At 42.1% G+C, this 16,399-nt stretch overlaps 1 pseudogene; it reads right to left on the bottom strand.

The window, feature by feature from the left end:
- Positions 1 to 5,755: 5,755 nt before the first annotated feature.
- Positions 5,756 to 15,014, bottom strand: LOC149300652 (outer dense fiber protein 2-like; annotated as a pseudogene).
- Between the last annotated feature and the right edge of the window lie 1,385 nt (positions 15,015 to 16,399).

Genomic DNA, 16,399 nt, shown 5'->3' with positions numbered 1-16,399 from the left:
CGTCATCGCGACCGGCGCAAGAGAAGCGTCGTCGCGATGACAACGAACCAAAACAAACCCTACTGCCTGTGGTACCTCCGCGAATGACGCGGAAGCGCCACACAGGCAGGGGAGGAAGAGACAGCAACCATGGACAGGCAGCGGCGATCGAACACTCGATCGCCGCCGACATGTCCGCGGCGGCTAACCACAATCTCCTCTCTGCCTGTGCTGCCGCCGCGAGCGACGCGGCGGCGCCGCACAGGCAGAAGAGGTACTGGTCGGGCGCCGCGAGCATGTAGCGGCGGATCGTCTCTTCGATCGCCGCTGACATGTAGCGGCAGCCCGATCAGGACTGACAGTGGCAGGAAGGCGTGCCTGCCCGATACACACGCCCCCTCGTGTGCGCGCCGCACGCACGGCAACACACGAGGAGGACGGGCGCAAGGATTCATGGACAGCGTTGTTGTAGGATATTCGGCCAAGGGTAACAGGGAAGACCAGTTGTCGTGGCGTTCATTGACGTGGAGGCGTAGGTATTGTTTCAAGGTCTGGTTGGTGCGTTCAGTCTGGCCGTTAGATTGCGGGTGATAAGCCGAGGACAGATGCGTCCGGATCCCTAACTTGCAGCAAAGGGCTCTCCAGTATTTGGATATAAACTGGGGACCCCTATCTGATACCACGTGGAGAGGCAGACCATGCAGGCGTACCACGTCTCTGATGAACACATCCGCCAACTGGGATGCCGTGGGTAGCTTGCGTAGGGCAATGAAGTGGGCCTGCTTCGTGAACCTGTCAACCACAACAAGGATGGTAGTGAACCCTTGAGAGACAGGAAGGTCGACAATGAAGTCCATAGCGATGTGAGTCCATGGGATTCTTGGGACTGGAAGAGGCAATAGGAAACCAGAAGGCCGAGTATGTATGGATTTGTGACGGGAACATTGAGGACAGGTGGCAATAAAGGCGCTGACGTCACGCGTTAAGGACGGCCACCAGAAGGTTTTCCGGATGTGGTACTCGGTCTTGCGGGCTCCAGGATGACCGGCTAGTGGTGGGTTATGACCCCAGTGGAGAACAGCACGAAACTGTTGGGAGACATAGAGCCTTCCCGAAGGAGGTCGTTGGGACGCTGTGATGTGCGTCTGTTGCATACGAATCCGGTGCATCACGGAAGACGATAAGGAAGAGATGATGCGTGCCTGAGGAATGATGGGTTCCTCTTGGGCGACGTCCCGATGGCTGTCAAATTGACGGGAGAGAGCATCTGCTTTGATGTTTTTACTTCCGGGCTGATATGTCATGACGTAATTAAATCGGGTGAAGAACAAGGCCCATCTGGCCTGTCGAGGGTTCAGGCGTCGAGCGGATTCTACATATTGTAGATTCTTGTGGTCTGTCATGACCACAACAGGCAGTTTGGTTCCTTCGAGTAGGTGACGCCATTCCTCGAAGGCCAGTTTGACCGCGAGAAGTTCTCTGTTTCCTACGTCGTAGTTACGTTCGGCGGACGAGAAACCCTTGGAAAAGAACGCACAGGGGTGGTACTTGGAGGTTGTCGGATTCCGTTGAGAAAGCACAACCCCCGCACCGGTCTCTGATGCGTCTACTTCAAGCAGGTATTGCAAAGCAGGATCTGGACGTTGCAGAACGGGAGCTGAACAGAAGGCATGTTTGAGGCGTTCGAAGGCTTTCACAGCTTCCACAGACCAGTACTTGTGATCATCCCCTTTTTTAGTAAATGCGATGATAGGCGCTGCGATGGAGGCATAATTGCGTATGAAGCGCCGATAATAATTGGCGAATCCCAAAAAGCGTTGTACTGCCTTTACGGTATGGGGGATTGGCCAATCGAGGATGGCCTTCAACTTGCTAGGGTCCATTTCGAGACCGTTAGCGGAGATGATGTACCCGAGGAACGGGAGGCTGTTTTTTTCGAAGTCGCACTTTTCGGCTTTGGCATAGAGACCGTTCTCACGCAGTCTCTGCAGCACTGACCGTAGATGCAGTCGATGTGTTATGATGTCCGGTGAATAGACAAGGATGTCATCGAGGTAGACGACCACGTGTGACAGCAACATGTCTCGGAACACGTCATTGATGAAGGCTTGAAACACGGCAGGAGCGTTACATAGTCCGAAGGGCATCACCCGGTACTCATAATGACCGAATCTCGTATTGAAGGCGGTCTTCCATTCATCGTTTTCCTTAATGCGTACTAGGTTGTAAGCCCCTCTTAGGTCGAGCTTGGTGAAAACCGTAGCCCCCTTCAACCTGTCATAGATCTCCGTGATTAACGGAAGAGGATACCGGTTCTTTACGGTGATACGATTTAGTCCCCTATAATCTATGCATGGCCGAAGGGAGCCCTCCTTTTTGGAGACAAAAAAGAATCCAGCCCCTGCTGGTGAGGAGGAGGGTCGGATGAAGCCCTTCTCCAGGCTCTCTTTGATGTATAATTCCAGAGCTTCATTTTCTGGCTCAGATAGGGGATATGTACGTCCCCGAGGAGGCGTGGTACCTGGTAACAAGTCTATGGCACAGTCATAGGATCTGTGAGGAGGTAGGCGTTCTGCCTGTCGTTTGGAGAACACGTCCAGGAAGGCCCAATACTGTTGCGGCACTAGCAGCTTGGGGTCTGTAGGCTTGAGTTCCAAAACGAGATTCACCCTTGTGCAAGGTAAGGAACAAAGGCGGTGACAAGAAGGACTCCATGCAAGTATCTCGCCTTTGTCCCAATCGATGCGTGGATTGTGAAGCCTTAGCCAGGTGAACCCCAGTATCAAGGGGGCATGAGGTGATTGTATTAGTTCGAAAGTGATTGTTTCTCTGTGGGTTGCCCCAATGAACATAGAGAGTGGACAGATCTCTCGGGTGACCACTCCCCGACCTAAGAGGCTACCGTCAACAGCGGTCACCACAGAAGGAGTCTCTTTGGGACGTAGTGGTAGCCCATGTTGTACGGCCCATTGTTCGTCCAAAAACACTCCAGCCGCCCCGGAGTCTATGAAAGCTTGGGTGACCACAGAGTGGTCTAGCCACCTAAGCGAGACGGAGATCAACATGCGATGGGGAGGAGATGTGTTCTTACTGCTTAGGGGTTCTCCTCCTTTGGTCCCTAAGCTTTTTCGTTTCCCGGACGTAACGGACATGTACGTAGGAGGTGATCCGCTTGTCCGCAGTAGAAACAGAGACCGTGAGTCCTCCTTCGCGTTTTCTCTGCTTCCGTGAGGTGCCGTATAGTGCCAATCTCCATGGGTTCCTCGGGAGGTTGGCTGGGTGCAGTAGGTGGTGTGTGAGAACCGCTATGGGAGGGAAGCGGTCGATGTCGCCTGCCTTTGTCTTTCTCTGCGTTTCTCTCCTGAATGCGCTTGTCCACACGCAAACAGAGGGTAATAAAGTCCTCTAGATCAGATGGGGGATCGTGGAACAACAGCACGTCCTTGATCTTCTCATTGAGACCCTTCCGATAAGCTGCTCGGAGGGAACCCTGATCCCACTGGAGTTCACATGCCAGAGTACGGAATTCCACAGTATATTGGGCTAGAGTCTTATGTCCCTGCTGTAGCTCCAACAAGGAGTTTTCGGCTGTTTCTTTGCGGCCTGGCACATCAAAGACCAATCGTAAGGCCTCCATGAAAGCAGGACAGTCATCCATCAGGTCGGATCCCTGCTCGATAAGGGGAGAGGCCCACAGCAGTGCCTCACCCTTCAACAATGAAATGATGAAGGACACCCGTTTGGAGGAGGTGCGAAACGCCCGTGGATGGTTGCGGAAATGTAGCAAACATTGATTCAGGAATCCCCTGCATTCTTTGGGATCCCCAGCATACTTGTCCGGAAGAGGCAAGCGAGCGGCAGCGCCTCCGTCCTCAGGGCTGGGATCCCTGGGTATGAAAGGCGGTCTAGCAGAGGGAGCGACAGCCAGAGACCGTAGCAAGTCAGTCATAGTGTCCATTTTGCTGGATAAGGACTGCAGTTGCGTGGAGTGAGACGTAAGCAGCTGCTCCTGCAGGTCCTGGCGGGAGAGGACGTTAGGCATATCCGCGGGGTCCATGGTATGGCCCGTTCAATGTGTTACAGAATCAGGCACCGCAGGTGATGGACCCACAATGCAGAAATGGCGAGCAAATCCAATAAACAAGCCGGGATCGAGGCAGGCAGCACAGGAGCGAAGTCAAACAACAATAGCCAAGGTCGGGACGGGCAGCGCAGGATCGTAGTCAAAGAACAATAGCCAAGGTCGGGACGGGCAGCGCAGGATCGTAGTCAAGGAACAATAGCCAAGGTCTGGTACACAAGAATAGCAATCAAAAGGCACAAGCGAAACAAACACCCCGAGAACAATGATTTGGACTCGTTGAACGGGCAAGGAAACACAGGACCAGGAAGTTTAAATAGGACCAATGGCGGGAAAGCAGGTACGATGACGTCATCGCGACCGGCGCAAGAGAAGCGTCGTCGCGATGACAACGAACCAAAACAAACCCTACTGCCTGTGGTACCTCCGCGAATGACGCGGAAGCGCCACACAGGCAGGGGAGGAAGAGACAGCAACCGTGGACAGGCAGCGGCGATCGAACACTCGATCGCCGCCGACATGTCCGCGGCGGCTAACCACAATCTCCTCTCTGCCTGTGCTGCCGCCGCGAGCGACGCGGCGGCGCCGCACAGGCAGAAGAGGTACTGGTCGGGCGCCGCGAGCATGTAGCCGCGGATCGTCTCTTCGATCGCCGCTGACATGTAGCGGCAGCCCGATCAGGACTGACAGTGGCAGGAAGGCGTGCCTGCCCGATACACACGCCCCCTCGTGTGCGCGCCGCACGCACGGCAACACACGAGGAGGACGGGCGCGAAGGACGCCGAGGGACCCCAGCCGGCCGGGTAGGTACGACAATAAGGTTAAAACAAGACTGGTATTACAGTAATAATAGAGCTAGTAAATTATTAACAAATAAGATCAAAAGCCGAACCAGTAAAAATAGAATTAACAAAATCATTTTCAATGATAAATCCTATTTATCCCCAAAACAAATAGGGGAGGGTTTTCGGTTGTATTATAATTCATTATACAATCTACCAGACTTAAGTAAAGATAAATCAGAGATCAGAACTTTTCTTAATAGACTGAATCTCCCTAAATTGTCTACTACACAATTGGACACTTTAAGTGTTCCAATTCAGCTCTCTGAAATAAATAATACTATTCGTAATTAAAAAAAATCTAAAGCTCCCGGCCCAGATGGTTTCTCGGCTCCCTTCTATCAATTGCTAAATTCGATTATTTCTCCATTAATGTTGAAAATGTTCAAAGAGATTCCATCAAAAAAAAGTTTCCCACCAGAAATGCTTCAGGCTTTGATAATTCCTATCCCTAAATTAGGGAAGGATTTAAGTAAGGTGACAAACTATCGTCCTATTTCTTTGATAAATTTAGACATCAAAATGTTTTCAAAAATTCTAGCCGAGAGATTAAAAAAGGTAATACGGGTTCTAATTCACCCAGATCAAACTGGTTTTCTTACAGAAAGGAATGGTGAGGATAATTCTCGCAGAATTTTAAATCTTATATATGAATTAAATGAGTCTAGATCCCCGGCGGTCTTTATTGCCCTAGACGCCGAAAAGGCGTTTGACCGGGTTAACTGGTCATTTTTAGAAGAAACTCTTAAGATCTTTGGCATGAATGGCGACTTTCTATATAACATATTAGCCCTTTATCAAAATCCTCAAGCTAAAATCTCAGGCATGAATTTAGATTCTGATATTCTTAACATCAATAACGGGACAAGACAAGGTTGCCCATTAGCTCCCTTGCTGTATATCCTCTCAATAGAACCTCTTGCGGCTACAATTCGTCAATCGGTTAAAATTAAAGGGGTAACAACTGGTCCAATTGAACATAAAATTGCATTATATGCAGATGATATCCTGCTCACTCTAACTGAGCCAGAGATTTCGATTCCGGAAACTATAGAACTCATTAAAGAATATGGCTTATACTCTAATTACAAATTGAATATAGACAAAACACAAACTATTGACTTTAATATGGATACCTCCCATCTAATTAGTTTGAAGGATAAGTTTCCCTTTTTTGGGAGAGGAAAATATATTAATTATCTAGGTATTAAAATTTACAATAATCTTAACCACATAATAACTTATAATAATATGTCTCTACTAGAGTGCCTGAAAATCCAACTGGGTGAGTGGCAACGCTTAGAAATTTCTTGGCTGGGTAGATTAAACACACTTAAATCATATGTAATACCCAAGCTAATTTATCTATTTAGAACCATTCCACTATTAGTGCCTTTTAAGATTCTAAATCAATTTGATAATATATTTTCATCATTTGTTTGGCTACATAAGAAGTCAAGAGTTTCACGCTCTATATTAAGCAAAAGCCATGCTCAGGCTGGAGTAAACTTTCCCAATATTCAAAATCTACATAAAATTTGCATGTTCAGTCATTTTATAGCCTGGGATATCAAACGTGACCAAGATTTACCTTGGTATAATTATGAAAGATGGAAATGTAATGAATTCGATCTATTCCATTTCTTCTGGCTTAACCCAGAAGCTATAAAGAAATTAAATATCTCTAACCCTTAATATTAAATATCTTAAAAAATATGTTTAGCTTTAAAGAAAAATTTGGTTCTACAGATTCATGGTCACTTGGCACGCCTATAGAAGCGCTACAATTATTTATGAAAGATATAGACTTTAAAATTTGGCAGGCTCATGGGATAACAAAAATAGAAGACATCTACTCACCAGTGGTAACCAAGTCCTTTTTAGAAATACAATTTAAGTTCTCTCTCCCAAATAGGGAACAATTTTCCTTTCTAAGACTCAGAAGTTTTATTAAAGCTAAGACTCTGAATCCAGCAACTACCTTAGATATATTTATTGAAGGCCATTTTTAAAAAAAATGTATATCTAAATTAGGAATATTATTAGAAAATAAGTCAACATTGGAAAAATCTAATACCATTCTGAAATGGGAGGTTGAACTAGACATTTCTTATCCGACAGAAGTTTGGTAACTCTGCCTGGACTAAAACAAGGAAAGTCATTCATTGTATGAACCTTCAGGAACAATATTTTAAGATACTTCACAGATGGTATTATACGCCCACAATCTTACATAAAATGTTGGGATCAATCTCTAATTTATGTTGGAGATTTAACCAAGAACTGGGCTCAATGGCCCATATTTGGTGGGACTGTAGCAATTTAACAAATTTAAAATTTGAAGTTATGGAATTGTTCCAAAAGATGTTTGCTATCTATACAATGGGAGTTAACCCCACAAGCCTTTCTATTCCACATAGATATACCTTATAAAAACAAATTTAATTTGGACCTAATCATTAATATATTAGCAGCAATAAAAATTTGTATGGCTCGCAGCTGGAAATCAGAAGTAGTACCAGCCTGGTCACAAATCATGAATCAAATTGAATATCAACATCTAATGGAGAAACATTTTTTTAGAATACATAATAATTAAAAAAACTATGATAATATTTGGCTACCTTGGCGAAATATCTATTCTGATACGACTTAAATTTCCTTTTCCTTGGCAATTTCTCTCTATTTATTACTAACTTTTTATATCTCTTGAAAGCCTCAATGCTCTGTTTAAATCTAGGGCTGATTACGTTGCCATCTAAGATATGAATGTGTACAGATTACTTCTATATATGTAATATCTTATATTATGCCATATATTCTTATGGAATGTCCTTTCAAATTTGTTGAAGAAATTAATCTACAGCTGATGGAAGTGCTGAGATGACTGTTTGCATATGAAAAGTAATAAAAATTATAAATAAAAAAAAACAAAAAAAAAAACATTTAATTTGTTTCTGGGGATTTAGTGTTAGACAAAAGAAAAAAATAACCCCTCCCAAAAAAATCTATATATAAAAAACAGACATATTTAAATGCAACAACAATGTCTTCGTCTTCTGGTAGACCCAAATTCCTTGCTTGAAGAGCTATTGCTGTGCCAGTTCCTTACCCCAGTGCGCATGTCAGAGATGATACTGGTAAGCTCTATGTTCTTTCGCTCCTGATCCAGCAGCAGTGCTTTACCATCTCCACACATGCATGGTAACTCTAAAGTAAGATCAATGTTATACTCAGGTATGGAAGTGTCACTGGCTGAGTGCAGCTTAAATGAACTATGGCAATAACATCAAGAAAAAGTTTTAACTTTACTTACTTGAAGATGAAAAAGGAGGAGGAAAATGATAGGAGATACAGTATACCATAAAGGGTTGCTCTATACCAGAGTATCTTAGCGTTGGTCACAAGGTGCCCCAAACAGTGTTATCTTTGAACAGATCATGATATCAATATAAAACTGCCTTCTGTTCACATGATTACCACACATGTGCTATGACCTGGCACACATTGACCAAGATTAGTTATCAGACCAGGGAGGCAGATAGATAAAACAATACTTAATCAGATGTTGGATTCTCTAGTTTAATATGAAGTTGTTTTTGGAGACTGAAAACCCATCAATGGATGGTTCTCACCTGAGGGACTTTGATGGCCCTCCCATGCTTCCAAACTCAAGCAAATTATCTGTAATCATTAGATGAAGCTCCAGCTTTAAACTCCATCTGGCCAATTATAATTAAATATGGCGATAAATAAATGCCAAAACTTGCACATACTCCTGGGAAAGGTAACCATGTTCTAGTTTTGCTTAAAGGAACAAACTATTTCATCGCCTTTATCGGTCTCTTTGGTCATCTCTGTTTAACAGATTGTATTTGCTCATAAAATCTGTGCAGTGTGTGCAGTGTGTTTATTGAGCCCTTCTGAAATCAAGCCAACCCGGGCATTATCCCACTGTTAGATGGAGACGTGCAATTCTCTGTACAGTACAATCAGTTTGTTGTTATTTAAATAGTTGGATTATGGTAACATTTAAATGGGAGATTGATGTCACCCTCATGTACAGCTGAATCGGGTCAAGATCTGAGAGTCCTAGAATCACCTCTTAATGCTCAAACAAATCCAGCTTTTCGGCTGGCAAATGTCTCTTGGACAAAATTTAAAGAGAGGACTACCTCTCTGGATCCTATAAAATAACAATTCTATTTTCATCATGGTTTTGAGGTCTAATACGGTCCATCTGAAGGACACCTTGGATATCACATGCAAAAAACATATTATAGCAAAATCTGTCAACGAATGCCTGTTCATTTTAGTTTTCTAGCAAGAACACTCCAAAACTAAAGCTGAAACATGTTTACATTTAAAGAGGAACATTTGCTGATAATATGAATAAAGGGTCAGTTAGGTCTATTCCTTTAAGGTCCACTGTGCCACCACTGTCCCATTAGTCCTTGAAGAGGAGTCAATGATACTGATTAAGATAAAAATGTAAAGACTGCACTTTCAAGATATGACACAATGTAAAGAAACTCTGGTAAATGTTATAAGACAATAAAGTAAGATTTACCACAGACAGAGAATGCATTGATGAGGACACTGGACTAGACACATTTTGGAAACAGAAGGACACTTAAAAGCAGCAATTTAATAAATCTGATCTACTAATATATAAAACCAAGAAATGCTCCTATGTGCATTGAGAAAACACTCAGCCACTATAACCACTGAAGATCAGAAGCTAACGAAGTCAACTCCCTTTGTCTTCTGATGGAACGGAAATGAAATCCCAAATCCAAGGAGGAAATAGGGTTAATATTTTACCTCTCCGACTTCCAGATCCTTTGGCGTTTTTTTGTCGCACTTTTCCAGCTGCTTGCAGACTTCACGAGCCTCCATCCGACCCTTTTCAACCTGTAAGGGAATAGGGACTTCCATTTCAGGAGAGATTCTCATGCAAACTTATAAAGCATATTGTCTTTTCCATGTAAATGACCATCTCATTTAGCAGCAGAGGCCCTATTCTCTTTGTAATGTAATGTAAAATACCAACATGTTAGACACAAAGCTGGTGCAGATTTTTTGATAACAAAATAGCAATTAGTGAAGACAATTACAAAGTTATTAGGTTGTATATTAAATGGCACAATTCAAATATTTTTCAGAACAGCAAAGGAGAAAAACTGAAGAAATCTAGATTGATAGATACCTGATCTTTGTAGGTATCCACCAGACCTTCATACTGATGCAGGGAACTCTTCAACTGTTGTACTTCATTGTGAGAAAATGCCAGTTTCTCCTCCCCTGTGGCCAAAGTAGACTGCAAGTGACAGAAGGAGTGCTTTGTTTATTTAAACTGTTCACATACAAGATTCAGTGTGAGAGAGAAATTCACACAAGGCAATTATTTTAGCCTCTTGCTTGGGCATCCATGGATATGTCCACCATGTTCTCACTTTAAAGGCACAGTCTAGCCACCATATGCACTTTAATCCACAATGGCTGATTAATCCCCCTTGCAAAAGCGTGGAGGCATTCTACAGAATCTCCCCATATGCATAGCAATCACATGTAGTTTTAATCTTTTTTTAAAAAAGAAGATGTTTTTACTCATTTACAATAAATCACCCATATTGATCCCCTGCTGGTGAGAGGTACGAAGGACTAACCTTTAGTTTCTCATGCTCTTGTTTAAAAAAGGTGTTCTCTGTATTCTGCTGGTGAAGTTTCTCCATGAGTGATTCCTGATCTAGACGTGACATCTCCTCATTGGTCTGAATGTCTTCCAGCAGTTCTGTTATATGACTAGATAAGTGAGGAAGGACAATAGTAAAATTGTTCATGCATCATCCAAGGTTCCTGCTATGGACTTAGTGAATCCTCTTACTTGTTCAGTGTACCGATGACCTTCTCCATTTCACTCTTCTCATTCATATAGGTGCTATGACAGCTCTTCCAGTTGTCGATGTCGGACAGGGACCTATTCAGTTCTGCATTCTGCCAAAAAAAAACAAAAACATATGGAGCGGAATGAAAAACCAAAGAAAAACACAATTATTTTTATTTATTATACTTTTCTGTCTCTTCTTCTATCCCAAATTATTTGAATTCAGCAATAAAAGCTTCCCCAATATAACCTTTGAATGCTAAAGTAGTACCCGATAAAAAACAATTACAAACATTCATTACTTTTTGGGGAAGGGCCAACTGATCTTTTAATAGTGTCAATTTTGTGACTGTTAAATAGCTATAGAGGATAATTACAGTAATAACATATACAACGCCTTACTACTGAAATATGTGCACGCCAAGTCATAGTGCCTACTTAGCACCTTGTGTTGACTTACTTTTTCTGCAAGCTGTGCGTTCAGTGTTTGCACCGTCTCCTCGCTGCGTTCTGCTCGCTGTTTCAATGCTCTGGCGGATTTTTTCAAGGCATCTTTGTCAGAGTCCAACTTTTGCTTCATTTCGTTGTAATGTTCCTTGGTCTTCTCCATTTCTATCTTATGCTGGACTTCAGCACGCTCCAGATTCTGAAATACAACAAATTATCTAGAGTTAAAATGGACCAGGAAAGTTCTACATGCTAACAGGGCACCAACAAAGTAGATGGGAATGAAAAAGAATAATGATATTCATATAATAAGATACATTCTGCATCATGCAAAGAATCCTGAAAACAGATGAAAAATGACTATACCTTGAGCTGGACAGTCAGATGGTTGTTCTCTACCTCACAACTTCTGAGCTGCCCCTGCAAATGAGCTTTTGTTGCATCCAGAGACTTAGACAGTTCTGATGCTTTCTGAGCTTTATCCTAAAAAAAAGCTAATTGTATCCATCATCAGTCACAATATAAGAAAATGCCTAAGAAAACTGGCCTTGAAAGGGAATGATGGATATCCAAACCTTTTCTGTCTGCAGTTGAAGAAGAAGGTCATCCACTTCATTCTCTTTCTCATAAAGCCTCAGCTGGAGATGCTGAATAGGAAGAAACGTTAACATGAATGAGAAAGGAAGCAGAGCCACAGTCAAAATTACATCATGGTATCTACCTGTATGTGAATGGTATCAAAATCTAAAAAAAATGGTTCTGGTGACCAATGCAGGCGCGTTAATTAATGAAGAGCTGAAAGACTACCTATAAGTTGCGTTATCTTTCTAATAATATTTCAGTTGTTTTTAACGTAAAATTTAAACTAGGTGTAAGTAGCAGTTTTTGAGGTGGGCATATCAACAAATACCAAATGGTGACCAAGAACTTTAACACATTGTGTGAATGGCACTGGCATGCTCACTCTATTTTGACATACAAAAAGAAGAGGTTATTTTAAGGAATAATAACTGGACATCAGATGTAAGGCAAAACATACTTTTTTCTCAGTGTCTGAGTCGGACAGTTTCTTCATAAGCAGTTGTTGTTTTTCTGTCTAGGGGGGTGAAACAAAAAAGCTTCAACTATAAAGCAAGGATTTTCCATAAGCACAAAATTAAAGACGTTCCCTTAAATGAATAACAAATATGCAAACATCTTCCAGTGGGGGCAGATCATCATGTACCAGTTTTGGACCCATGTGTCCTCCTGTAACCTAAGATGAACCCCCAACCAATACCCTGGCCCTGCTTCTAGGTCTTTCTGGAGCCTACATCTATTTAGAAAGCTGTAGAGTAGTATAAGTTACTTACCTCTCTGAAATGCTGCTCACTAAGCCGTGTCCGAAGTGCCTTGTTGGTGCCTTCACATGTACTCAGTTTTTGAAGCAGGATCTCGTTCTGCCTGGTTAGCTGGTTTACATAAGTGGAGGACATTCTCTTTTCCTGTTAAGAGAAGTTTACCGTTGATTAAGACGAAGCAGTGTTACTTAGTGCGCAAAAAAATTATGCCTTGTGTTATTGTCACTCGAGGACTGCAAACAGGCCACAATTTTTGGATATCCCAGCTTGAGAACATTAAGAAAAAATAACTAAACTACTTTCAGGCAGGGATACACATAATTCCGGACTCTTGTTTGTGGCCCTTTAGGATTGGAGCTTTGCATCCCTTGCAAAGAAAGAATTTAAATAATTAAAATGAACTAATCTGTTGTGATGTTGTGGTTTGGCTTATAGACATGTTTTATTCATTAAAAAAAAACTGATCATTTAGTAATTAGGTTGGGAATAGTCTGCAAAACACATTTGTACAGTTGTAAAAATGTAAACCTGCATCCCCTAAAACCAGATAATATGAATGTCATGATGGCGCCCCTTTAAGTATAAGTTACTTACATATTTCATCCTGTCGACGGTATTACGCAGGATCCCCACTTGCTTGGCAGCCTCTGAACCATCCCTCTCAGGTTCCATCAGTTTAGAAAGGAGACGACACTTCTCTTCTTGCAGCTGATGTTTCTGGAACCTGTATTAACATATTCAATGAAGACCTGCATTCCACATTTATATACATATTTCTATAATTCGATAATTTTGTTTGTCATTGCCATAAATATGATGGGTTGCTGCCATTGAAAAGGAAAACGTTTAATAAAAGTTCCAACTACCCTTACCCTTTTTACAGTTGCAAGCTTATGTAGGTAAATGTTTTGTGAGAGGCTAAGATAAGTCACCAATTTTAAAGATGCCTGTGAGGTCCAAGTTTCTCCCCCCCCCCCCCAGTATTAAAATCTGCCTGTCTTGATATAGCTAAATCGACCCAATGGTGCTGTTTCAGGTAAAACATTAATTGCATTAATCTCTAGTACAATAAGCACTGAAGCTTCAAAGAAACACTTCTATGGCAACAACCTATCAGTGCCTGGTTTTGTGTCACATATCAATTAAGCATTCCCAGCTAAAATTGTGAATAAAGTTAAATTTTACATGATTACATAATTATTTCCTGAAGGGTCCCTGCTTAAGTATGAGGTCCCTAAAGCTGCATTTTGAGAGTAAAGTAGATGGAACAGCACCTTTAACACGCATGTATTTTGCAGTGTAGCATGACTAAACAATCTTTTTTTGAGAATACATACAGATTTAGGTCCTTCTCTTCATTATTCCACTCTATGCTCATTTTCAAATGTGCATTTTCATGCTCAGTCTCTTCCAGTTCCAGTGACATTTTGGCTAGTTTGTCCTTCTGCTCCTCCAGAAGCTTTTTGGAAGCAGACAATTTCCCCTCATAAAGCTCCAGGACGTGTCTTTCTTCTTGAGTTCCACCTCATGCTTTAGGGTATCAACTTTGCTGATCAAGGAATCAATCTTCTTTTCGTAGGTGTAGAAAGGTCATCGAGACTCAAGGCTGAGACCATCTTCTTAGTATCTGGAGGTGTGATATCCAAACGATGTGTAAAACCCTGCAGAATCAAAGTAAAAAATAAAAATAAAATGATAAACATAAACCACCACGACACTGAAATAAGAGTTCTCTGTTGGTTGCTATCAGGGAAGTCAATGAATCCCCACTAAAAGAGTTTTTCCAAAATTATATTATTTGAAGTAGGGTTGAGAAATTATTCAACTTCAAGGTGCATTCATGTTTTTTGGGGATCAGTGAGGCAAATTTTGGTTTTCCCCACTGATCAAACAGCTGCCTCTAGACAGGAGCAGAGGGTATCTGTGAGGATAGTATTTGGGACTCAGTTCAGTCAGCCCATGTTTACAGTTACAGTTCTTCTTACTTATAGGGCTTGACCAACAATTAAACTAGCAAGGATCACCATGACCCCAACCCACATATTAAATAATATTATGGTTCATGTAATGCTATCATATTGTGTGGCGCTGTACAATAGGTCTCTACATACCATGTGAATAGAATACATAAGTCTCTTTGCTCAAGAACATCTTATAGTTTACAAGTCTACACGTAGATTCCAAAGGATGGGCCATACAACTTCTGAAGCTGTTGATTTAATTAGTATCTGTAAGGATGGCTGTTCAAAAATGACTCCTTCCTGAGCCACGTCACGGCTAAAAGGCAAGCAGCAAACAGCGGAAATATCATTTAGGAGTGGACACCTTACCTCCTGCTTCAAGCCATTGCCACAGGCAGATGTTTTTCCGGGTGGGATCCATGGGACCTTTGATTTGATCTTCATGGTGCGACGCAGGTTTGCAGTCTCACCTCTCATTTTGCTCTCTGACGGTTATTCCGTAGAAATCTAATTAAGAAAAAAAAAAAAAATACACAGTCAAATTCAGTCAATGTCTTTGCAAACTGGCCTGTTGGAAATAATGCAATGCTACATTTTCAAACAGCCCATTTTAAGCCACCTGCTTTTTGGCATCAGGTACCAAGACCAAAGGAAATGGTCCAAGGTACAACATGATGGCCATCAGCATTCCCCCACCTGTAATTGGTGGCTTTATGACCCTTCTCAATGTTGACATGGACTGGAGTATTTTCATCCCCGTGAACATGTAATGGTTGCTTTTAGACCCAAGGGTCTAAGTTAGGAGGCAATTACCTTAAGTGGGCCAAAGTCGAACGTAACCAAATCACCAAAGTCAAAGAATGTAATTAAAAATGGGAATAGTTTGGTAAATTACTGAGCTATTTCACTGTCTTCTTACAAATCAGGCTCATAACACAACTTAAGTTTTTTTGAACGGAGAGGTATCTTTCCTAGCAATCACCGTGTTACAAACTGTCACCATCATATCATCAAGCAATAAAAACTAAACTCAAACATCTGTATTAAAAAGAAAATGAAAGAAGAGTCTCATACAACTATTTAAAGCACCTTGATGTCACTTGCCTATACTATTCATTCATAAAGTGCATGATGACCCTTCCAACTGTCATTTACAACTGTAACGACAAGAACCGCATAAGACTTTTAAATCATGAAAATAAATGTATTCTTTAGTAACGATAAGGGCTGCTTTGATTTATTGCCATTTATTTACAATAATAACCATTTAAACCTCTTCCTCTTCAAACCTACCCTAGGACTTTAATGTAAATGGCGCCAAAGTAAACGTTATTAAGCTGTTGCTGTGGCTATAATTTTAACAAAATAACTGAATGGGTCTAAATAGTGTTTTAATAGCGCAATTATATTCAGCTCTGGGGGTTATTGCATTCGTGCATACAGAATTTTTAGTGGACAACATATCTCTATCGCCAGCTGATACCTGTTGCCCCGGAGGTGGGGGCAAAATGGCCTGGGCTGGGGCACATCTACATAACAATGGGTTTCAATCAGTTTATCCAATAAGGGCATTAAAGAAAGCGCCCCCTGCAGGCGCAAGACCCAGAATTACCTCTCACTATGGGCAGGCTGGACGCCTCCTCACTCGCCGTAGCCGTCCACCATAAAACAACAACGGTATTTCTGTCAGTTTAACCGCTCTTCCTTAGACGCAACTACCAAGGAATTTCATTGGTGGTTTCAAAAAAAACTCCCTTAGTTTTCTGTTCTTTGATTCGCCAGCATCATTAGAGCCGTTGTCATGGCAACACTTACCAACTGATCTGTGATCATAATGTCTCCCAACAAAATAGCGACACAGA

This window comes from Sceloporus occidentalis, unplaced genomic scaffold, assembly GCF_023333645.1.
Source record: "Sceloporus occidentalis isolate IW3139 unplaced genomic scaffold, rSceOcc1.0.p SCAF_23, whole genome shotgun sequence".
NCBI lineage: Eukaryota > Metazoa > Chordata > Lepidosauria > Squamata > Phrynosomatidae > Sceloporus > Sceloporus occidentalis.
The sequence above is the reverse complement of the archived record's forward strand: the minus strand, read 5'-3'. Positions and strand labels throughout refer to the sequence as shown.